This window comes from Myxocyprinus asiaticus, chromosome 45 (assembly GCF_019703515.2).
Source record: "Myxocyprinus asiaticus isolate MX2 ecotype Aquarium Trade chromosome 45, UBuf_Myxa_2, whole genome shotgun sequence".
Taxonomy (NCBI): domain Eukaryota; kingdom Metazoa; phylum Chordata; class Actinopteri; order Cypriniformes; family Catostomidae; genus Myxocyprinus; species Myxocyprinus asiaticus.
The window spans coordinates 11,925,117-11,950,608 of record NC_059388.1 but is presented as its reverse complement, the minus strand read 5'-3'; the positions used below and the strand labels follow the sequence as shown (position 1 = coordinate 11,950,608).

Genomic DNA, 25,492 nt, shown 5'->3' with positions numbered 1-25,492 from the left:
GAAAATGTGTTGCCAAAATGAGAGATTGATAGGAGTACTCATTCCGATGCAACCCCATTTTAGGCAAGAATGGCTAAGAACGTAAACAAGGACACTACAGCTCCCCGAATGGAAACAACAAAGAAATTAACTAAAGTAATGAAAGAATGAGCGATGAAGAGAAAAGCCAGTCATGAATTCTGAATGACATGTCATTCTTTTACGGACACAAACATGAAAAACAGCAGAGACTAATTAACTGGTGAGCTAGACAGCAGACAATCGTGGAACGGGGTCCGTCATTTTAAGCATTTGTTTCAGGAGCTTGTCAGTAGGAGCTGTCAAATTGCTGGTGCATCATTGATTGGGGGGCAGGGAGGCTGGGCATTCTCATGGTTACAGCCTCTGCATTATACAGGATGATTTACACACTGAAGCAGCTGTTAGTTCTGGCAGTGGTTCAGACCTCACATAAGTAGTTTCAAAGCAACTCTAATGGACTCAAAGCTGGAACACGACCACAGCCAGCCAATCGGGAAAAGTGATATCGATAGAATACCGCAAACTCTGGGTCAACATCAGCGACATTTAGACACAAGCATTCTTATTCTAATTACATAGTGATACACAGATCCTTATAACATAGGGGAGACTGGGGCTTATTGTCACACTGGGAAGTTGTCACAAGGGCTATATCGCACTAGTAAGAAAATCTGGAGACAAAAGTCTAATTGTGCAAATGTGGGTTTTGTGCAGCAGTTGTTCTCTATTGAGGTCACTCGAGCTGCGTAATAGCTATGGGGACACATCAGAGGGTTCAGAGTTTTATGTGTGATGTATTGGACACTTAAATTTCATTTTGCCCCAGACTCTGTATTTTAGGCGATGGGGTGGTCATTAATATAGGGGATAAATACATAAAAAAATTGGACTCTAGCCAGTGTTATGATCGGTAGGCAGATCATCCTTAGGGGATGGAAGTTGGCTGGAGCACTCTCATTTCAGGAGTGGTGCATAGAGATGGGCAGGGCGGCGGCATTTGAAGAAATGTCATATAGAAGGCAGGGAAACTTGGAGTTATTTAATAAAAAATGGGGCAGCCATTAGATGACATTAGATGGCACTACAGCTTTGCCTTGGCACTTTTAATATTCCCTTCTAATTCCACGAGTACTTGTGCTTTGGATTTTTTGGTGAATGAGGCATACTGTATGATCCAGCCCCTAAGAACTGCCTTAATTGCCTCCCAAGCCATGCCCACAGAGGATACTGAGTACCAGTTGGTCTCCATATAGATATTGATTTCAGCCTTTAGTATTTGTTGGAATTCAGGATTTTGCAAAAGGGATACATTAAAGCACCAACTATAGGATTTATTTTTCTCTGTATGTGGCAACACCTCTAAACATACCAGGGCGTGATCTGATTGTTTCCAATTGAGCAATCAACAACAGATGAAATGAGGGACTTAGATATAAAAAAAAAAAAAAAATCTTATGAAAATCTTAAAAAAATCTTATGGACTGAAGAAAATCTTATGAAAATCTTAAAAAAATCTTATGGACTGAAGAAAAAAATGTATAGTCCCTACCAGATGGGTTCAAAAGTCTCAAAATATCCAAATATAATACACTATATTGCCAAAAGTATTCGCTCACCCATCCAAATAATTGAATTCAGGTGTTCCAATCACTTCCATGGCCACAGGTGTATAAAATGCAGCACCTAGGCATGCAGACTGCTTCTACAAACATTTGTGAAAGAATGGGCCGCTCTCAGGAGCTCAGTGAATTCCAGCGTGGTATTGTGATAGGATGCCACCTGTGCAACAAGTCCAGTCATGAAATTTCCTCGCTACTAAATATTCCACAGTCAACTGTCAGTGGTATTATAACAAAGTGGAAGCGATTGGGAATGACAGCAACTCAGCCACGAAGTGGTAGGCCACGTAAAATGACAGAGCGGGGTCAGCGGATGCTGAGGCGCATAGTGCGCAGAGGTCGCCAACTTTCTGCAGAGTCAATCGCTACAGACCTCCAAAGTTCATGTGGCCTTCAGATTAGCTCAAGAACAGTGCGTAGAGAGCTTCATGGAATGGGTTTCCATGGCCGAGCAGCTGCATCCAAGCCATACATCACCAAGTGCAATGCAAAGCGTTGGATGCAGTGGTGTAAAGCACGCTGCCACTGGACTCCAGAGCAGTGGAGACGCGTTCTCTGGAGTGACGAATCACGCTTCTCCATCTGGCAATCTGATGGACGAGTCTGGGTTTGGCGGTTGCCAGGAGAATGGTACTTGTCTGACTGCATTGTGCCAACTGTGAAGTTTGGTGGAGGGGGGATTATGGTGCGGGGTTGTTTTTCAGGAGCTGGGCTTGGCCCCTTAGTTCCAGTGAAAGGAACTCTGAATGCTTCAGCATACCAAGAGATTTTGGACAATTCCATGCTCCCAACTTTGTGGGAACAGTTTGGGGATGGCCCCTTCCTGTTCCAACATGACTGCGCACCAGTGCACAAAGCAAGGTCCATAAAGACATGGATGAGCGAGTTTGGTGTGGAAGAACTTGACTGGCCTGCACAGAGTCCTGACCTCAACCCGATAGAGCACCTTTGGGATGAATTAGAGCGAAGACTGCGAGCCAGGCCTTCTCATCCAACATCAGTGTCTGACCTCACAAATGTGCTTCTGGAAGAATGGTCAAAAATTCCCATAAACACACTCCTAAACCTTGTGGAAAGCCTTCCCAGAAGAGTTGAAGCTGTTATAGCTGCAAAGGGTGGGCTGACGTCATATTAAACCCTATGGATTAAGAATGGGATGTCACTTAAGTTCATATGCGTCTAAAGGCAGATGAGCGAATACTTTTGGCAATATAGTGTATATGTAAGACAAAGATTTTTACACATCCTGTGAAGCGTCACTTTTGCTCTAAGGGGCTTGCACACTTTTGCTTCACTATGATCAAGGACTGAGTCCATCAAAAGATTAAAGTCTCCTCCCAATATTATATCATGAGGGGTGCCAGTGGCTTGCAACATCTCTTCAAGATCTATAAAAAACAAACCCTAATCATTAACGTTAGGTGCATAAATATTCGCCAAAATAAGACTTTGTCCCTGAATTCCAGCTAAAACAATAATGACTCCTAATTTATCTTCACTCTGTTTGAGACATTTGAACTGTAGATGTTTACTTATCAGTGTAATGACTCCCCTGCTCTTACTCGAGCCAGCACTATAAAAAAATGCCCACCCCATATCTTTCCAAATGTTTCAGCTTCCTGCGGGGAAAGGTGCGTTTCTTGAAGAAACACTATATCATATTTCTTATGTTTAAGAAGAGAAATAATCTTTCTTCTTTTTATGGGGTGCCTCATCCCATTCACATTCCACGTGGAGAGAGACAATCCACTCATATTAACATTTGACATTTTGACATATAAGAAAAAATAGATAGTGTGTCAAAAACAAGATTATAAAGACCACATTCCAACATTAGTGCAACAGTCAAACCCCGAACATTCCCCAGAACCAAACAAACAGAAAAAAGAAAAACATATGTATTAATCTCGCGCACGACAGCGCCAACTGGCGTCCATCCCTCCAAACTCAAACAGTCCATGCACGCCTACGAGAACCCCGGCGACAACTTGTGTTTGTTTCTATAAAGATTTTGTGAGACAGAATTACACAGCAAAAGATAATCTATAAAACAAACTCCAGCCAATAGGCAGAATAAACACAAAGAGTGTGTAGCTTCCTAAAGCTGTATTATTCTACAAAATAAACTCCAGCCGCTAGGCGGAACCAGCACAAAAAGAGCGCGCAGATTCTTCAGACAGTCAAACGAATGTTCAGCAAGCCGGTCCATTTGTCTGCAACATGAATGCCAGCAAATGACTTAATCACTCCAATGACTTAGCCAAAAATACTCCACAAAATAAACTCCAGCCGATAGGCAGACTAAGTACAAAGAGTGTTAGATTCATCCACAAAACCGTCCCGAAGGTGTGTTGCCCTACAAAATAAACTCCATCCGGTAGGCGGAACCAGCACAAAAAGAGCATGCAGAATCTTCAAACAGTCAAGCAAATGTTCAGTAAGCCGGTCCACTCGGCTGCAACATGAGTACAACAATGTGACTTACTCACTCCATTGACTTTATGAAGCACATCGCTTGCTGTAGGCATGTGAATGTTTTACGGCCATCCTTAGCATCTATTCTCAATTTGGCCAGAAATATCAGTGCAAAAGCGACCTTCCATTGATGTAAATGTTTCTTGGATTCCTTGAATTAATCACGTTTCTCTCGTCGAGTTCGCAAAGTCTGGGAACAAGAAAATGCTGTGGTTCCTTCAAGAAAGCCTTCCTTTACTCCTCACCTCGTGTAACACAAGATCTTTATCTGATGATCTCAGAAATGTGGGCAGAATTGATCGGGGCCCATCTTCTTCTGTGAATCGCCGAACTGAAACCCTGTGAGCTTACACGATTTCCAGCTTATGGCCTGCTATGTCGAGCAGATTCAGAAAGAGCCCATCTAGGAATTTCACCATACCTTGTCCTTCTTTGCCCTCAGGAATTCTGACGATACGGACGTTATCCCGCCAGCTACAGTTTTCCATGTCCTCCAACTTCTCCCAGACATGCTCCAAATCCATCTGGGTTGCTAGCGGATTAGCAGATGATTCCCTCCAATAATTCCAGATAATCGATCCGATTCTCGACATCCCCCACTCTTGTAACCTTATCAGTGAATTTTGCCTCCATGGCAGTTATCGTTCAACGTATCACAGCAAGATACTCCAAGTCAGCAATGACCTTCGTCAGCATTGCCGACATGTTCAACATCTCTCACCACATTTCCCGCATCTCTCCGACCAAATCGACTCCCGGGCCCGCGGCCTGCTCAGGGGTGTCAGCTTGAGAATGTATGTGTCTTTTAATGTCTCCAGAGCCCAAGGATTTTGAATGCTTTGACATATTGTCCTTCTAGAACCGTTATGGAACAGAGTGTATAGAATCTCATCGGATTATGTCATAACAAAGTGTGCAGAGCTCACCGTTCACACGTCTGATCCTCACATGGTGTCACATGACTCCCGAAATTGGACCGTATTAATGTATCCGGTTCTCTCCTATCTGCCCTTCGGGTTGAGTTTACTGTTGTATGTGCCTCGAATGTCCGACAACCAGAATATTGTTCAGTTTTCCCCCGCAGCTTGCTGGGGAGCGAACATAAATTTTTTTTTTTAAATGCTTCCCGACTTCAGCCTCTGTCTCCATGACCAAGGATCTCGAGGTATGCGTAACAGAATTCGATGTTCATCAAAGCACAAGTGTACACAAGTCACACAGTCAGCATAAGCACCACACGTTGTCCCCCCCCCCCCCCCCCACGGCTGTTGTGCAAACCTGCTTATTTTCTCAAACCCCCTCTCATGTACATTTCTTCCCTGTTTCTATGCTAGGGAAAAGGATTTATCTGGCATCCTCTGCTGTATAGACATTCAGAGTGTCTGGCCCTTTATATTTGCCTGATTTAATTCGGCCTCTGTCTCCAAGACCAAAGGTTTTGAGACATGCGTAACAGAACACAAAACACATAGTGAGCATAAGCAGCACACGTTGTCCTCCTATACACAGTTCTGGGGGCATTTTTACAAATCAGCTCTCTCAAATAAACATCTCCCCCAATGTTCATACACTAAACCACATTGAAGATACCAGGGAAAGAGTTTATTCTATTCTGCTGTGAAGGCATCTCAGGGCACCTATATTTCATGCCTGAATATAATAAAGGCAAAGACATTATTAAAACCTCCTCAGCCGGCCTCAAGAATAAGCCAAGCGCACCATACAAGCCAAAACCATGTATTAATCCCTCTGTCTGCCCGTCTGTCGGCTTGGCAGCAGTTGAAGGGCATCTCGAAGTGGGTGCTACGAATGATAAAGCATGGGTATATAATTAAGTTCATGCAAAATCCATCTGTGTTCAACAGGGTTCTTCCGACACAGGTTTCTGTTCGAGAAGCCCCATTTTTGAGGCAGGAAATTCACTCTCTCTTAGAAAAAGGGGCAATAGAGGAAATTTCCCCTTTTCAGACAGAGTGCGGTTTTTACAGACGTTATTTCCTGGTCCCAAAAAAGTATGGCAGCTTGTGTCCCATTCTGGATCTGAGGCTCTTGAATTCTAAGCTGATGAAATGTCTATTCAGAATGCTAACACAAAAACAAATAATGTCACAAGTGCAGCTGGGGGACTGGTTTGTGACAGTAGATTTGAAGGGCGCTTCCTTCCATATTCAGATTTGGCACAGGTGCTTTCTCAGATTCGCTTTGGGGGGCAAAGTATATCAATTTTGTGTCCTTCCATTCTGACTTGCATTGGCACCATGCACTTTCACAAAATCCATGGATGCAGCTGTGATGCCTTGAGGCTTCAGGACATCCACATTTTGAATTATCTCGACGATTGGTTGGTGCTAGCCCACTCGGAGACTTTAGCTGCCCAACATCGAGATGTCATTCTCAGCCACTTGAATATTCTAGGGCTGTGTGTAAACCTAGACAAGAGTGTTCTGTTGTCAAGGCAACAGACTCAGTTTCTAGGGGTGAAGCTAGATTTGTAGGCGATGCAGGCATGTCTGTCTCCAGCTCACATTCTCTTATTCCGCCATTGTCTAGCGATGTTCAAAGTGGGACATGTTCTCCCTGCGAGAAGATTTCACAGGCTTTTGGGGATCATGATCGCGGCTTCAGCTGTCATTCCCCTGGGCATGTTGTATGCGAGAACTTTTTAGTGCTGGATGAACTCCATAAAGGGACTTTAACCACTGACACATGCATTTCGTTCCTTCAGAGTGTGTGGGTGCTACCGAACACTGTTACTATGGAAACAGATGCACCTTCTGATGTTGGGTGTTCCGTTGGGACAGGTGTGCCACCGCAGAGTTATAATGATAGATGCCTCCTCCACGGGTTGTGGCGCTGTATACGAGGGCCATCCAGCCTATGTGTTTTGGAGGGGTCAGCAGCGATATTAGAACATAAACTGTCTGGAGATGTTTATGGTGCTGCTGCTGTTAGAATATTTCTGTCCGGAGATTCAGGACTTTGTCCTTATCCGGACAGACAACAGAACAGTGGTGTCCTACATCAATCGCCAGGGAGGGGTGCGCTCTTATGCCATGCTGAGGCTGGCATGGCACATTCTTCTGTGGGCACGGTACAAAGTTCTGTCTCTACGAGCCGTACATGTCCCAGGCCGATTGAATTTGGGGGCGGATCTCCTGTCCAGACAGGGTTTGATGCCCAGAGATAGGACATTGCATCCTCAGATTGTAAAATAAATCTGGAGAAGGTTTGGCAGAGTGGAAGTGGACTTGTTTGCCTCGAGCGAGACATCACACTGTCCCCTCTGGTTTTCACTCTCGCCCCCGGCACCGCTGGGAAAATCGATGCGTTGGCACATCAGTGGCCGACAGCGCGTCTTTACGCATTTTCTCTGATCAGTCTACTGCACGCATTGCTGCAGAGAGTTCGGGAGGATCGGGTTCGGCTTCTGTTAGTGGCGCCGTATTGGCCATCTCAAGTATGGTTTTCAACACTGGTCTCTCTCCTGGAGGAAGCACCTTGGGAGATTGGGAGTCAGAACAGACTGTTGTCTCAGGCTCGGAGCAGCATTTGGCACCCCCGACCAGACTTATGGAAGTTATGGGTATGACCCCTCAACAGAGCGCTCTATTGAACGATGGTTTATTACCTGCGGTGGTTGACACCATTTTGAATGCTAGAGCTCCATCAACCAGGAAGCTTTATACGTTTAAGTGGTGTATTTTTGCTTCTTTGTGTACGGCGCGAGGTGAAGATCCAATTCTCCGCCCTGTTGGTACAGCGTTTTGGATCCGGGGTTGCCCCGGCAACATTTAAAGTGTATGTTGTCTCTATAGTGGCTGAGCGCATGCTTCTTAATGGAGTCTCTGTCGGTAGGCATTCTCTTGTCTCGCATTTTATGCACAGCGTATGCAGGCATAGACCGGTGCGTCCTGTCTGTGTTCCCTTAAGGAATTAATCTGTTGTTATAGAAGTGCTCTCGGGAGCTCCATTTGAGCCCTTGGCAACAGTTACTGATAAATTTATGACTCTTAAAACGGCCCTGCTGGTAGCATTGGCATCATTTAAAAGGGTTGGTGATTTGCATGCCCTGTCGATCAATCCATTATGTGTGGGTTTTGCACCAGGGTATTCAAGGGTGGTGTTAAGACCTTGCTTGGGCTATTTGCCCAAGTTCATGTCTACATCCTTTCACTCACAGACTATCAATTTTCAGTTTTTCTATCCTCCCCCATTTGAGTTGGAGGAGCATGAAATATTGCATATGCTTTGCCCAATTAGGGCACCGCAAGTTTATGTTGACCGCACTAGCCAGTGGCGTAAGTCAGTGCAGTTGTTTGTGTGCTTTCTGGTGTCTAAGCAGAGACTGTCTCATTGGCTCGTCAATGCAATTTTGAGTGCTTATGAGGCATGTGGTTTACATTCGCCTTCAGGTATTCGAGCCCATTCTACGATTCCATTCTAAGGTGCATTGCATCCTCATGGGCTTTGGCTAGAGGTGCGTCATTGGAAGACATTTGTTTGGCACCACATATATTTGTGAGATTTTATAATCTGGATGAGGGTTTGACTCCTGCTTCCCATGTTTTCTCTGTCGGAACAGGAGTAAGCTCATAATTTTCTCTGTTTATTCGGACACTTTAACTCGTTTGTGCACCGCTTTATGCTTGCCACACGGGCATAGACAGTTGGCAGCTTCTGTTCGCATGCCGTGAATGTATATCATTCCCCATAGTGATTACGCAGCTCGATTGACCTTGATAGGGAACGTCTCGGTTATGTGAAGCGTAACCTTTTTTTCCCTGAGAGGGAACGAGATGCTGCGTAAGCTTGCCATACTCTCTAGTAGCTGCAGAGTCTCGTGCCTTCCTGCAGAAAATCTGATGCGATGGTGCGAAGCGTGTGCCTTTATGGAGCTTATGAAGTAGCTCCCTGGGGGCGTTGCTTAAACGCCATCAGCCAATAAACTGGCGTGATTGTATAAGGGCTTCAGACCACGTGACACGGGACATGTCTCAAAAGCGATTACGCATCGTCTAGTTCCCTCTTAGGGGACCAGGGTTACGCTTCACATACCCGAGACGTTTTGTATGTTGGTTTTAAACACCTAGTTTGAAACCCTCTTAAATTAGATATATTTTGTGAATTCTACCCTCTAAAGTAAATTTTCACTATCATAATATATTTGATATAGTTTGTGGGTAAACAAGCAAACATAATCAAAAGATAAGGATCAATTATGAAGGGCGATTTTTACTAAAAGATTTAAATGTGTTCTTAGGACAAAGGTATGTTTCATAAAAGTTATTGCCAGGTTGGGGCATATAGTCACATTTTTATTCGGGCAGGTTGTCACATGTTTTACATGTCATAAATGTATTCAGTTCATCAATTACATTATTTTCTATATTATAATATATGTTTTAATATTTTTTTCAGATTACCTGTTTCATTTTTCTTCTGCCAGGAATTGTTTTGTGCCTGTTAATTGTTGTACTACTTAAGTTTAGCTGAAAACCCTAAATTGGCTATTGTTTTAATGCAGGTGTATATAAAGTGAGGTGTGGATTTTGTTTTGGTGCTTGTGATGAGAGGGTGATGAGGGAACGTGTCCCCCCAAATATTAACATGATATCTACGCCATTGGTTTAACGGCAGGTTCCACGGTGTCAATTCTCCCCTATATAAGCTGTCTCACAGGTAAACGTGTGCTCATTGAACTGTATCTTTTATCCTGGGCAATAACGGTGAATATGTTCATTATTTTTTTTTTTTTTTTTTGCAGCTGAGACTTCAAGGTACACTCACTAAGCACTTTATCAGGAACACCTGTACACCTATTTATTCATGCGATTATCTAATCAGCCAATCATGTGGTAGCAGTGCAATGCATAAAATCATGCAGATACTTGATGATTTTTGGTGCCAGACGGGCTGGTTTGAGTATTTCTGTAACTGCTGATCTCCTGGGATTTTCATGCGCAAGGAAATATCAGTCCGGACCAAGATCTAAATCTTTGTGCTAGTAATCTGACACCTGGCTAAGTGATTGTGTAGGCATATGTGAATAAACAAACAGGTTTTTGTTATAATTATGTGAAAATTAATCAGAGATGTCATCATGGCATGGATGGCAAGGCAAGCATTTTTATACTTAAATTAAGCAAACAGTATTTTAATGCTTCACTGTTATTATGTAAATTTTTTGTTTGTTTGTTAGTAGATTCTCACATTAAGGAAAATATAAAAATGGTCAATTCAGACTTACATTTTTATACATTTTCTCTCAGGGGACACCCCTGAACCCCCATACATATATATATATATATATTTTTATCCGTGAAATGTCCCATACATATACTATATATTCTGAATGTAATAATATTTCAACACAAAAACTGGACTGCTGTCATTCAGCTTCAAACCGAACTGTTGATCTTATCTTTTAATTTTCATATCCAAGTACCCTCGACTGATGAAGTCTTAATGAAATATTTTAATCCTTCGGTAGAAGATCCTTCAGACCCCACTACTTTGGCTGTCTGTGGGCCCCCAATGTCCTCATCCCTGCACACCCTGCTACCAACGTGGCAAGTTATAAAAACTATTAAAAACTATATATTATATAATTTCATAGCCATATGACTACTGACACCATGGAAGCTACGTATTATTATCCTCTTGGAAATTTAATTGAATACCCCTGCACTAGAGTTGACTTAGAATGGTGCCAAAAACAAAAAACATCCAGTGAGCCGCATTTCTGCAGGTGGAAACGCCTTGTTAATGAGAGCGGTCAACAGAGAATTGCAAGACTGATTCAAGCTGTCAGAAAGGCTACAGTAACTCAGATAACCACTCTGTACAGTTGTAGTGAGTAGAACAGCATCTCAGAATGCACAGCACGTCGAACATTAAGGCGGTTGGGCTAAAACAGCAGAAGACCACATCAGGAACTTTTTAGGACCATAGTGTTCCTAATAAAGTGCTCAGTGAGTGTATGTGGCTATACAGAAATTTACTTTAAAAAATAAACCTACCTGGAGAAATATCCACTGGAGTAAAAAGTGTGACATCTAGCCCCGGTCTCCCCTATACTGAAGGCAGTTTACAATCAAGATTTTTTTTTTTTTTTTTTTTTTTTTTACTGGTATTACCAGCTCAAGTCATATAAAAGAACCATTTTACACCATTGTTGGCAAGTCTCCAAAATGGAAATTAAGCACTTTATGTAGATGGAAGGGAAATGGCTCTGTAGGCCTTGGCTTTTTTTTTTTTTTTTTTTTGTCCCAGAGGCAGCAATGTGTTATTTCTTTGACTGATAAAAGGCTTGGTTCCATATAAAGAGAAATTGTTTTCTTCTTTCTCAATATGTGAGTGAATAAATTGCCTATCCATGCATTGCTTTCCAACACCTGCCAGTCTAAAGTAATTGCTTTTAATCTGTGAATCAAAGCCCAGATAAAGAGCCTCTGAAGAGAGAGGATATCTCAGTTCTGACCCCCTCCCTCTCACTTTCTCCCTCATAGTTGCTTCTGAGAGCATGCCATTCTATCAATAACTGGGCTTCAGCACTATGACAAAGATGAATCACTTTTTTACTTTCACATTAAAAAGAAAATGACAATCAAGTCTGCGAGAGCTTGTGCATATGATTGTATTTAGAATAGTCAACTCAAAAATCTGCTCAGCTTGGCAGCCACATGAATTCTGTTGGCACAATTTGTCCTTGTATTCAAATAGAATTAGCCAAATGTGTACTTTAAAAAGAGTTTGTGTTCTGGAGATGTTGTTTAGAGCCGTACCTGTGGGCAAAGTGTTGTTACTCCCCAAGAGGAACATTTTATTGCTCAGAGGCTGCTCTATTATATCTCATGGGCACGACTGGAGCTTATGGAGATCTCAAGTATGCTTTATCTAAGTATCAACTTTGTTGAGATGTTTTTCCTAAAATGCCTTAGGATGAATAAAAATAAAGGAAAATGAGATGATTGTTGACAAAGTACAGAGTAAAGAGATATAAAACAATTAATGTTGATAGCATAGCTCAGAGTCATATTGAAGCCTCTGACATTTGATTGCAGACTATATTTTCTGTCTGAGCACAGTGAGACATTGTTGAGATCTCTTCTGGTACTGGAAATGAAAAGTCTCCATTTTCTCTCCATTTAATCTCATTGCTTTTTAGGACAAAAATTGAGATATTAAAGAGATCACTTAACAATTGTATTTCCTATGCGTCATCCTGGTTCACATACTCTATAGGCAGCATTATCTAACCCCATGCCCCAATGACAGGCGGCACCTGTGGTGTGGAGATTTCCAGCTGCTCTTTATCTTGGTTCAACGGCACGTTACGCAATTTAACCAGCCCACAAATTAACACACAGAACGTCAGCTGTGAAACTGACCTGTCGATACCGAACTCCCCATTCCCCACTGAGAGACTGAGATTACCCAGATGATTGGAAAATCAACAGGAGGAAATTACACTGGCATTATGGGTTATTTCTTAATGCTTGCATTTGAGGCTGCATGTGGCTCTCTCTCTCTCGAACTGGCACCTCCGGCTCATCTTTATCCTCCTCCCGGCTGATTAGCCCGATTCAGGGCCAGGCGTGTGTCCTCACGGCACGGCCCCACCCTCCTCCTCATCACACACATTAGCCGAATAAACTGCTATTGAATTTATTTGGAATACAAGATGCGCATCAAAAAGTAAATTGTCTTAATAACTTGTTCATAACTGGACTAACCAGCGGACCAATAATTGCATCTGAAATGTAGCTCTGGTCATCCTGAAATAACAGTGTCTAGGAAATGTAAAGCCTGCAAAGAGGTTGCAGAGCAAATAAGTCAAATACCAACGTGAACTGTGACGAAGAGCAAGTTTATTGACACTTTTGAAAAATATTTTATAGTTCCACACGGCAAAGACAAAAGAAAGAAGGAACACACACACATAGTGCTCCCAGAACTGTGTGATGCGCTGTCGCTTCCAGACATGAGACAAAGTTCTTTACAGTTTTTTTGTCTGTGCACTCCAAACCGTGTGCATTTTATTAATAAAAGAGTCACAGTGTCTACAATTTCTCCGGAAGGGACGATTTTGTTCTTTTGAACACAAGGATATGGAAACGTGGCTTTATTCGCACATTGTTTTTGCAATATTATGGTTTTTCTCATAAATTAAAATCGTAACTTTGATAGAAACATAGCTAATGTTGTTGTGTTTGACTGGCCTGGCCACTCAAACAAACAGAGCAATAATGAAAGTGTGAAACTTACAAATGCTTTACTTATAATTGTCTCTGCATATTGAGCTGGTATTAGAGAAAGTATTTTCACATCGAAAAAAATGACACAAATTTGGTTTATTATTTAGCCTATTATTTTCGTTGAACTCTGTTCTTTCCGTTTTCAGATCAGAAGAAGACTGCTACCTGTGACTTGAGTGAGAGAGCATCTGAAGCCAGATTCAGCAGCAGGCTACCTTGAGTTAAAGGTTAGTCTTTGTCCTGTGGCTTCAAAGACCAGACGTACACACACACAGACATGCATGCATCCGTTTGGTTTCATTAGAAATGCCAGGGGGCTGGAGAGGTTCCCTGTCCATTCACAGCCGAACACCTGCACAGCTTTCATCCCCTATCTGTCCACTCAGCCTTTATCACCTGCCACCCAGCCAAACACAGTACACACACACACACACGCCCATCTAAACACACCGTACACATGCACTGCTGACTCACATAGCCACATGGCACACACCAATCGAAATACTACACAGAAAAAAAAAGCACACCCTGCTGCAAAGACCAGGTTAGACCAGCATGATTTTCCATGTTGATTTATGTTGGTTAGTGTTGTTAAAGCAGATGGACAAGCATAGCAATGCTTGCTATGTGATTTGATAAAATAAAGTGATTTGATTTGATTTTCTCCCATCAAAACACAACAGCTCTGTTCCAAGAACCTAGTGAGCTGCCTTGCTGTCTACGGTCTACATAGTCAGCTTACCTCTAAGGCAGCATGCTAATTGATATATAAAAATACACAAAAATACACAAATATTCAGTAAATCTGTCCATTTTAATAAGATTTAAATATTTCTAATCTTTACTTTTGAGTACTGAATGAATTATAAAATATAATTAACATTTATCTAAATTTTTCTTGCAATCTTGGATGTATTTTTTTACTGAGCTTGTTGAAATGTATTCTGTATTGATTGTGCTACCTTTACAACCCTCTTCCATAATGGAACAGCATTTTCCTTCACCCAAAAACTGAGACTTTCGAAAATGCTCTCTAGTACATCATACTTTGGTAAACAATGATGTTCGGAGTTATTAAAATGGAAAATTTGTTAGTTTAAACGTTGCCATAGAAGGCAGCATAATTATGCTGCCTACCTTTTGTTGAAATATGGAAAATGTTGCCTACGTAGGCAGCTGACTAGGTTTTGAGTCAACATGATGACCAACAATGCTAGTCACCCATGTGAGCAGGACACACGTACCAAGAACTCCACCCCGTCGCTGAACAAATCAATACATACTCCAAATAATATATATACATTGTGCTCTCCCTCTGTCAATCTGTCATTCTCATTCAGTATGCCAAATACTAATCTGTAACCCAATTTCTAAGCAGCATCTTTTCATTCATGTGGGAGGTGCTGGAGCGAAACGGTTTGTGTCACTTAGCTGCACGTTTCCCCTTCATGGGTTAAAGACTTTGACTAATGCAATATTGATTTAGCTCCCTGGCTGGAGAAGACACAAACACACCTTATTGAAATATGGATAGTCAAGCCTTCGGGAAAATATTAAAAGTCCTCGGGGGGAGGTGGAAGCTAACATTTAAGATGGATTTTACCCTTCAGGAGAAGAAAAGAGTAAAAAAATCCAGCTCGTATTGATAAAGGATTAAGGAACGTTTTGCAGCATCCCTTGGCAAAGCCGCTTAATGTCAACACTGGTGCAGTCCTCATTTTGTTTCAGAACACAGTGTGTTGTCCTTCAAATTTTTGAATTGAGTAAGTAGCCATGCACAAGAATAGCCCACACAGTCAACAAGGACACTGTAAGACTGCATAAACAAGGAACAAAGAGAAGTAAGACTATAAAGGTGTTAAAGAAATAAATTGGAAAAATGGAAATTCTGTCATTATTTACTTATCAGAATGTCACTACAAACCTGTGTGACTTTCTTTCTTCTGTGGAACACAAAAGGTGAATAAAAAATAAAAAGTCTTCACTGGTTTTATTTATTTATTTATTTATTTATTTATTTTTTTTTTTTTTTTTTTTCATAATGCAAGTAATATGATTCTGGTCTGTGAAACTCAAAAAAATAAATAAAAATAAAACCACAGTAAAAGCAATCGATATGACTTGTGCGCTATATTCCAAGTCTTCTGAAGCGATACAATCGCGATTAACAGAACAGAATAAAGTCGTTATTCACTCTGAAATAAAATAATTAATAGAGCACTTAAAACGTCATTGAAGTTATGTCACACATTTGGCCATGAAACACGATGAGAACCAATGAGGTTTGATGTTATTGATATAGCCGCCATATTTGATCTGATTGACATTAGGGTGTTTGTTGATGACAGAATGTTCTTTTTTTTTAATTATTATTCTTTAAATATAAGAAGGCTGAAAGAAAATGCAAACACACACATATGGATTTTAAATTAAGGTAATCAGCCTGGCACTTTCACAATTATTTAACGCTGTTATACCTTTGTAAACCAGCTGGGTATTGGCCCTGGTTGTGATTAATAACTCTATACTTGTGCAAGGTTAGCACCTTTCTGCAGCTGTGCCAAGTAAAGGAAGCTGAGTGGCCATTTGGGGAGACACTGTGTTTGATACAGTCCTTGTTAAAATGCCATTTTGCTTTGAGCGTATGGTGGCTCGGCACCTCTAGGCAAGTAGGGAAGGTCTCGGGCATGGGCTCTGAGCGGGATTGGCGTGAACAGTCCAATTTTTCATCCTTATTGGTCATGACATATCCAAAGTGGCAGAGCGTGAGCTTGAAGGAGAACGGTGGATGCTTCAACTGGGCAGGGAACTCTCACTCCGCCAGATTTGTCCCCGCAGGGTCTTCTGCACAGATGTGACAACAATGCAATTTACTTCTGGCTATTATAGACAATGAGGTTAAAAAGAAGAGCTCATGGTTGTTCTTATGCATATCTCTTCCCTTTCACATCCTCAGTGTGAATTATTAAATTTCTAGTGTTGTAGCATTAAGCTAGCAGCAAAGAGTAAGGACCAAACAAGATATCACATCACTCAAAGTCTCACATAGCCAGACGTTTGACAAACAGCATACAGTATGGTTCAATTTGCAGATTTTTCTGGCCAGAAATGAACAGTAATCAATTCATATCATAGTTTTTGTGTGTCTTTTAGTTGGTCTGTCTGAAACAGTTGATACCACAATAATAGACAGATGCTGACAAAAAATAGTGTAGATTTTGTAACCAGAATTTCTGTCAGTCCAGCAGTAAAAAGCACAGATTTTTCTAGACTGGATGTCCAAAATGCAATTTATATTTGGCCAGATCTGAGGATCACCATGCGTGAGACTTTAGCAATAGATGTTGATGTTGCATCCACGCACAGCTCACCACGCGCCCCACCGAGAGTGAACCACATTATAGGGACCACAAGGATGTTACCCCATGTTACTCTACCCTCCCTAGCAACCGGGCCAATTTGGTTGCTTAGGAGACCTGGCTGGAGTCACTCAGCACACCCTGGGATTCGAACTCGCGAACTCCAGGGGTGGTAGTCATGGTTTTTATGGTTAACATAAACAGCAAAATACCCACAGTCGTCATGAGAGGGCGCACTTCCAACAAGAGCCTCTCTGTCATTTTGCACCCTCGGCAACTGCCTATGCCACGGGCCGGCCCTGGTTACACCCAATGACTTTGACTTGGTGGACAAAAGCATTTTTAATCATATTTTAAAACGCAATTGTTTCACTGCTTATTTTTTTAAGAAATAACAAAAGATTATTCTGCACTAGTCATGCCAACAAATCTTTTTTCAGGAATTTCAGCTTTTAATGAGACATTGACTTTTTTTTTTTTTTTTTTTACTGTCTCTGGACACCACATGATATTTTTCATATTTTTCTCCCCCCTGCCCCCCCCAAAAACAATTCAGCCAATTGTGTATTTTTTTTTGTATTTTTTATTTAATAGATCTGGACAAAAATGAGTGTCACTTCATTGACTCTTAGGACACACGGCCATAATATGCACCTGTTACCCTCTGTTATTGTATTTTATGATGAATCTTGTAAAAAGAATTCACATTATGATCATGAAAATGTTTTTTTCTAGATGCTGCAAACACGCATTTTTTCTACTCCAATCTACTACTTGACCATGTTTGAAAGTGCGTGAAACTTTTTTCACACAATTGGCTGAACTGTGTTACGTGAACTGGCGGTGTGTGGTGGGCAGACTACTGTGTGCCTCATAGCCAGCACACCAGGTCGAAACGTAACCTCCCCCAACATAGTTATGAGTGTCGAACGGCCCTTTTTGGGGACAAGTCGACTACCCAAAAGATAGAGACAGGCTTAACCCAGTAGTGGCCTCTTTTCCCCTTCTTTTTTTTCCACTCCCTAAAAAAGAAAGGGGATTATCCAACTGGGCCACCAGGTCTAGTCGGGGGTGTCCCTCCCAAGGGGAGGACACCGCGGAGACCACACCTCGCCCAAAGAGAGGGGGGGATATTTAAGTGGAAAAATACATCACATGGTCTTTCCAACCATGTGGAGAGTCTTCAAGGTAGATCCTGCCCAATTGGGGAGGAGTTACTACAAACATGGAGACTGGGGCAGAGGGGCTCTGCCCAAGGAAGACGCAGTTTGCCAACAGGGAAACGAATTAGCAGAAGATATATATCGCATGGGGTTTGCCTTACAGGGAACCGCCACATGCGGAGCACCTACCCCAGAACAGGACTCTTAGTTTGCATGTGTACTGGGCCGGCAGCAAGTCTCTCCGAAAACTCAACTGCCACAGGGCTCGGAGGAAGTCAACCAGGGAACAAAGTTTGTGAACACTACTGGGAATTAATGGCGCACGTCTTCAGTTCCAAGGGAGGTGGAAGGCGCTATGTGCAAGTGATACACCCGGCCAGCTATCCCAGGCTTATCCGCTTGTGTTGTGTGACACTACCTGGGATGAAACTGGTTCCACCTGGAGGTTGTAGAACCTTGCACAAATGTCTGTTAGAGAGGCTCCCCTGGCCAGGGCCCAGGGAGCTGCTACACCCGATAGAGTGGGCTTGTAGCCCTACCGGGGCGGCATGTCCTGGGCGACATATGCCATAGTTATGGCGTCAATGAGCCAGTGGACGATCCTCTGCTTGGAGACAGCGCTTCTTTTCCACTGTGCACCAAAGCAGACAAAGAGCTGCTCAGAGATTCTAAAGCTCTGTGTGTGGATTTGTGCCACAGCTGGGCGCTCAGGGGCAGGAGACCACCGCTGGAGCGCCAAACCTGCCAAATAGAGTGGTGGACGGTGGTCGTGATGACAGCCGTGCACACCAGATATGTAACCCAGGGACAAGGAAACCGCTCTTGCAGAGCTCTTGAGTACTGCAGCCACTTGGGCATGCAGCGCAATTAAATGCAAAAAGATGGAGAGATCTGCTTACCAGCTCCAGAGCAGTGGGTTTTGTTGTCCCTGGGTCACCCGTCTCAAGGGCGCTTTGAAGCCTTTCACGGGTTCTGGGTGGCCGCGAGACGGGTGGCGTCCGCTTCCTGCGGTGGGCTCCACGCCGGTGCCGGGCCGAAGGGGCGGACTGCGGCAGAGCCGGTGCAGTCACCGCAGGGGGTCGCCCTTGGCGATGTGTAGACGGGGTGCGGGATCTTGAGCCACGCCGGGGCAGGATATGCCGGCTAGCATCTGTCTACTGCTCCACCATCGAGAACTGCTGGGCAAAGTCCTCGACTGTGTCGCCGAATAGGCCCACCTGGGAAATGGGAGCAGCAAGGAACCGTGTCTTGTCGGCCTCACCCATCTCGACCAGGTTGAGCCAAAGGTGGCACTCCTGGACCCCTAGTGTGGCCATCGTCCGCCCGAGAGACTGCGCCGTGACCTCCGTCGCTCGGAGAGCGAGGTCGGTCGCCGAGCACAGTTCCTGCATCAGTCCCGGGGCGGAACTACCCTCGTGCAGTTCCTTTAGCGCCTTGGCGGACTTGCAGGAGAGCCATGGTGTGCAGGGCGGAGGCGGCTTGTCCAGCGGCACCATAGGCCTTGGCCGTCAGAGACGACGTAAACCTACAGGCCTTGGATGGGGGCTGTGGGCACCCGCGCCAGGTGGCGGCGCTCTGCGGGCATAGGTGCACCGCGAGCGCCTTTATCCACCGGGGGATTGCCAAATAGCCCTTGGCCGCCCCACCATTGAGGGTAGTGAGGGCGGGGAAGCTGAAAAGATCGGGACCGGGCAGTAAAAAGTGCCTCCTGCGACCTTGTCATCTCTTCATGCACTTCCGGGAAGAAAGGAATGGGGCGAGGCGTGGCTTTGAGCGGCGCCGCGAGCCCAGGATCCAATCACCGAGCCGCGAGGGTTCAGGGAGAGCAGAGGGTTCCATTCTAGCCGACGCTCGCGGCTGCCCGAGAAAGCATGTCGTCATTTCCGCATCAGCCTGTGACTGGGCAATCGTCCCCGAAGGGAGAAGCCCAGCTGAGGCTTCCGACTGGACAAGCCCGCTCTCCGATGCTGCGCTCGAGAGCTCATTACTTTCGCGGGCTCCGAATAAGAGGTCAAACTCGCCATGAGACGAGCCGGCGAACTCATCCGGAAGCCCGATCGGGGCAGACGAGCGTGCTGGGGAATGGGAGGTCTGCGGGGGGATACCCGGCGGAGGCGGTCCCATTGGGGTCCCCAAATTGCCCCCAGTGCTAGTCACGCTGGCCTCATACCCGTGGGTAAAAGGACCGAGGCGGGGAGCCTCTGGGATGGCTCGCTTTCTTACGACCGCAACTTTTAGGGAAATATACTCTTTTATTTCTGCCGAAGCGCCCAGGGGCATTCTCTGCAGTGCACCAGTGCAGAGGGGGGAGAAGCCGCTGAAATGCGCCATCAGATCCAGCAGAGGTGAATGAACAGTCGTGGGAATTCAGCTCAGTGAGCATGACCATTCGGCTCCGAAGAGTAAATCTGAATGAGTGGTTGCATACCAGCTCCTTTTATACCCGTATGTCCAGGGGAGTGGCATGCAAATACCACTCGCCAATTTTCATTGGCCTTTTATCAAAGACCAGAGGTGTCTCGGGCTCCCAAGAGTGACCCCTAGTGTCACTACATCGACACAACTTCGAGTGAGTGACAGAAAACCGGCATATTTTTCGCAGTAGAGAGGGAGCTCGCACGCTCAAGGTTGCCAGATTGCAGGACTAAAGCATCACCCTGGCGGCATATATCCAAACTGTACAAGTGTACAGATCTGATTGGGGAATTTCACCTATAGAAATCTGGCAACCTCACATATGTCGAAATCAAATTCTGACCAGCTAATCACCCTTATTTAAAGTCTATTATGTATCAAACATATTAAAATTTAAATATTAAATATTTTACTTGCATGATTAGTTCTAAGTAATACATGACACAATTGATCTAAAGGGGATGGTAAGGGGGGATGGTGGTTTTACAAGGGGGATGCTTTTTGGTATTTTTTGCAACAAGGGGGATGGCATACCCTCGTATCCCCCCTCAACTCGAGCTCTGCATATGACACACAGTGTGTCGTCTTGTCCTAACACAACACATGACAACCCATCGCACAATGAATGAAGTAAATCCACTTGAAATCTGACCTGATTATTCAGACACATTCATCAGATTTCAAACCACCAATGAAGGTTTTGTGTAAATCGGATTTCATGTGTTTTTTCCCTGTTCAGATAAAAAAACAAAAAACAAACAGATTTGAGTAGGATGGGGAATCAGGTTTTTGTTGCCTATATGCACAAGGCCTAAGTGCCTCAAACAAAATTCTGAGGGATTAATTCAACAGTTTCAGCACAAAAACTTGCATCTTATTTACTATCCACCTGGAATCTAGTTTAAGCAAGCACAATCAGTGCATGTCATGAGTTTTTAAATTAAGTAATTGTCATTCCTTTCCACGGAATCACCATGTAAATTAGGCTTGTTATATATTGTGCTTCATTTACAAAACTTCGTGTTATTGGCCCGGCGAGCTTAACATTGTGCTATTACAGCCTGAGCTTGGCAGTAAAATTAATTTTACACTCAGTGAGCATTTTATTAGGAACACTATGGTCCTAATAAAGTGCCCAACGTTGTCTTCTACTGTTGCAGCCCATTCGCCTCAAGTTTCGATGTGTTGTGCTTTCTGAGAAGCTATTCTGCTCACTACAATTGTACAGAGTACTGATAACTGAGTTACCGTAGCCTTTCTCTCAGCTCGAACCAGTCTGGCCATTCTCCGTTGACCTCTCTCATCAATAAGGTGTTTCTGTCTACAGAACCACCATTCACTGGATGTTTTTTATTTATTTATTTTTTTTTTGGCATCATTCTAATTAAACTTTAGTGACTGTTGTGCGTGAAAATCCCAGAAGATCAGCAGTTACCAAAATACTCAAACCAGCCCGTCTGGCACCAACAATCATACCACAATCGAAATCACTGAGATCACATTTTTTTCTCCATTCTGATTTTTGATGTGAACAATAACTGAAGCTCCTGACCAATTTCTTGCTTGATTTTATGTATTGCACTGCTGCCACATGATTGGCTGATTAGATAATCGCATGAATAAGTAGGTGTACAGCAGGGCTGCAACAACTAATCAATAAAATCGATTATTATCAATAATGGAAATCTTCGATAGCTAATTTAATTATCGATTAGTTGAATATATACCACGAACACGGAGAAGCTCCGTCAGTGATGTCACTTTACAGCCCACTGAAAATGCATTGCATGATGAAACTCATTTGAAAATCAACAGAGACAAGCTGAAGCAGAAAATGTATAAACACTTTGTATACATTTCTAAGAAAATCATAATAAGCATACAGTTTAATGTGGAGAGGTTGCTGCATCAGGTGCATTGAAAGAGTGATTGTGCCGTTTGATGCGCTTTAGAGTTGTTTCTCTCCAGCGCATAAATTACATTTCACTGCTATTTTCTGTTTTATAATGTATACAGGTTATGAATTCAAAATTAGGCACGTTTTATTTTGCAAAACTGCTTGGTTTCACCAAATGCGAGTCTCCATTAAACTTAACTGAGCAGAGGTCCTGGGTAGCTCAGCAAGTAAAGACGCTGACTACCACCCCTGGAGTTGTGAGTTCAAATCCAGGGCATGCTGAGTGACTCCAGCCAGATCTCCTAAGCAACCAAATTGGCTTGGTTGCTAGGGAGGGTAGAGTCACATGGGGTAACCTCCTCGTGGTCGCTATAATGTGGTTCTCGCTTTCGGTGGGGTGCATGGTGAGTTGTGCGTGGATGCCGTGGAGAACAGCGTGAAGCCTCCACACGCACTATGTCTCCGTGGTAACGCGCTCAACAAGCCATGTGATAAGATGCGTATTGAATGTCCCAGACGTGGAGGCAACTGAGATTCGTCCTCTACCACCCGGACTGAGGTGAGTCACTACGCCACCACGAGGACACAGAGCGCATTGGGAATTGGGCATTCCAAATTGGCGAGAAAAGGGGAGAAAAAAAACGATCGCAATGGAGAAAGTGAGCACATTCATTTTTATTAAACTTGTGCAACATCATACAGCGATGTATGTAATCAATTGTGCAGCTTTCATTGATGTCACGCTGATGTCTCAGAGGTCAAAGTGTGTGGTTTAAAGTGTTTTAGATAGTTTCTCACCATGTGAGCTCATGTAATACAATGAGCACCGGGATGAGACTTTTCAGCGCAAGAGTGAACCTGCGCTGCATTTACAGATGATTGTACTATATTAAACTGCATATAATGCTGATTACAATGCATAATAATGCTAAGGGTCCTGATATTTGAATGTCCTGATAATGCCAAATGTAATGTCTGATTTCACCTGTAAATTTATACTATGGCAAACATTATTTTATTGGGTAAACATACACATATTTGAAAACATACACATATTTTAAAAGAATAGTTTAGAAAAATGTAATCAGCGACAATACCATTTTAAAACCTACAATATTAATTTAAAATGCTTAAAATGTATGTAATCAGTGACAGTGTGCAAGCATATATATCTAACATAATTATGCATTTTTCAGCTGGGCAGAATTATTAATATTTCTATTCTGGGGTCACCATTGCCCTATGCTGGGCTGATTTTTTTTTTGTCCCACTCCATCCATGATGGAGCATTTTACTCTTTAATGAACAGTACTTTTTGTTCTGCAAAGTTTTACAGTGTACTGTACTGAAAGTAATAATAATAATAATAAATTCAAACTGAACTTTTCATAATTCAGTCTTTGTTCAGTTTTGTGAGAGTATAGATTCATGAATTCAGTAATGTAAATCGAACCAAATCCTTACGGCCTTTATCATTTCTGGGTTTTTTTTTATTTTTATTTTTTTTATCATATTTTAATAAAATACAGGAAACAAAATTTATCTTTTATCCGATTAATTGATTAATCGAAGAAATATTCAAAGATTAATCGATTATCAAAATAATCGTTAGATGCAGCCCTAGTGTACAGATATTCCTAATGCAGTACTCAGTGAGTGTATATTATAGAGATGTTATAAGAGTCTGGCTTACAGTGGAGTGATGCTGTACAGTCCTGGTAGAGATTGCAGTGTTCTGCTGCATCCTCCTCTATTTTGTGCTCAGAACCGACCTTCAAGATCAGAATTGCGCATGTAAATTTAGTTCAGCATAGATTTTGTGTTTCTTGATTTGCATAATTCCCACAGACCCTGTTTACACCTGGTATTAAGATGCATCTCAGGTTATCAGATCACATAAGGTCAGGCGAGATGAATCACTGTTTACACCTGATATTGCCATGTGTCTCAAATGTGTCCTCTCTGACCACTTGTGTTTGGATTTCGATCACAAAATGTTTTAGACCCCGTTTGTACCTGTATTTAGAGCTGACCACTTATGCATATTAATACCAGTTGTAAATAGGGTCTTAGTGAATCGGGCGCTAAACCATCGCATGCAAATTAAAACAGTTTTTACTGGACGCAATTAATTCTTAGTAAATTCCCCCATGAGTATTTAATGCCACCATCCTGGCAAAATTGGGCAGATCTGGAGATTAGTTCTTCCACATTGTATGACGCCAAAAACCTCTAAACAGCATAGTTTCCAGGCACACTTGCGCAGCCTGACTCCCAGAAGTTACGTAGAAAGCAGCTAATCAGATTGGAGCTGGCCATTTCAGCCATCTATTGCCATATTTATGTGCAACATATATCTGACTGTGGGCTGTCCAAGGGTGTGCAGTCTGAGACTGAGGCTTCCTCGGGTCCCTTTGGAGAAGATCATTTCTTGTAGAAGAACATAAGCAATCTAATTCGGGAGATTCCACATGGCACTCACTTGTCGTCATTGACAATTAATTAATTAACACCACTGAGATAGACGCTTCTAATTGCAGAATGCCATTTCAAGGGTGTCTCCAAGGTGATGTGGGCCATGAAGGTGCCGAAGCTGTGTTTTAGCAGCGTGGCTTGGGATATCTCATCAAAACCAGCATGTTTTACCACCCATAGTAAAAATTGACATCTTGTGTTTTAAGTACTGCTGATGAACTAATTAAAACCATTCGATATTTTCACCAGAGTTAGGGTTTTCAGAATTCGTATTGCAATCAGATTGGTGGTTCTAGATAACTACATCAACTACAGATCTGTGGTACATGGAAAGCTGGGAGTGTCAAAGCATCTTTTGGATTCACAGCACATGATCTTCTTCAATAACCCAGAGAACCATATGCCTTAGCGTCAGCAGGAGACGCCCAAACCCCTCCCAACCCAACTGTTTCCATGCATCTCACACTCTATAATGCTGCATAATAAACAGCAGTTGTTCACAGTATAGGAGAACAATCACATGCTTTGCATGCAGACATACCGATTAAGGACACAGCTTGAATACAAAATGTCTCACTCTGAAATATGAATTTTGAAGCATTGGGACATTACATTGAAATAATTGCTGTGCTAATACAGTGTACACCACAAATGGAAGCAAAGATCATTAAATGCAGTATTTAAAATCAGTAAAGCCAAGTCTTATTGATCTTTTCCACAATGACCTGTTTATGTGTTTAAGCACGTTTTCCCATTATAAACACTTCCGCATGCGACTGCTGCGTTTTACAAGGAATCTATTGATGTCCCA

The 25,492-nt window shown here is 42.9% G+C and overlaps 1 protein-coding gene across 5 annotated transcripts in view; it reads left to right on the top strand.

Moving 5' to 3' along the window:
- LOC127435417 (synaptotagmin-1-like) overlaps positions 1-25,492 on the top strand; it is a 309,874-nt gene that overhangs the window by 145,560 nt on the left and 138,822 nt on the right. For all 5 annotated transcript variants that reach the window (XM_051688901.1, XM_051688900.1, XM_051688902.1 and 2 more), the window contains one exon: positions 13,519-13,599. The gene's annotated coding sequence lies outside the window, so the exon portion shown is untranslated. The remainder of the gene's footprint in view (positions 1-13,518; positions 13,600-25,492) is intronic.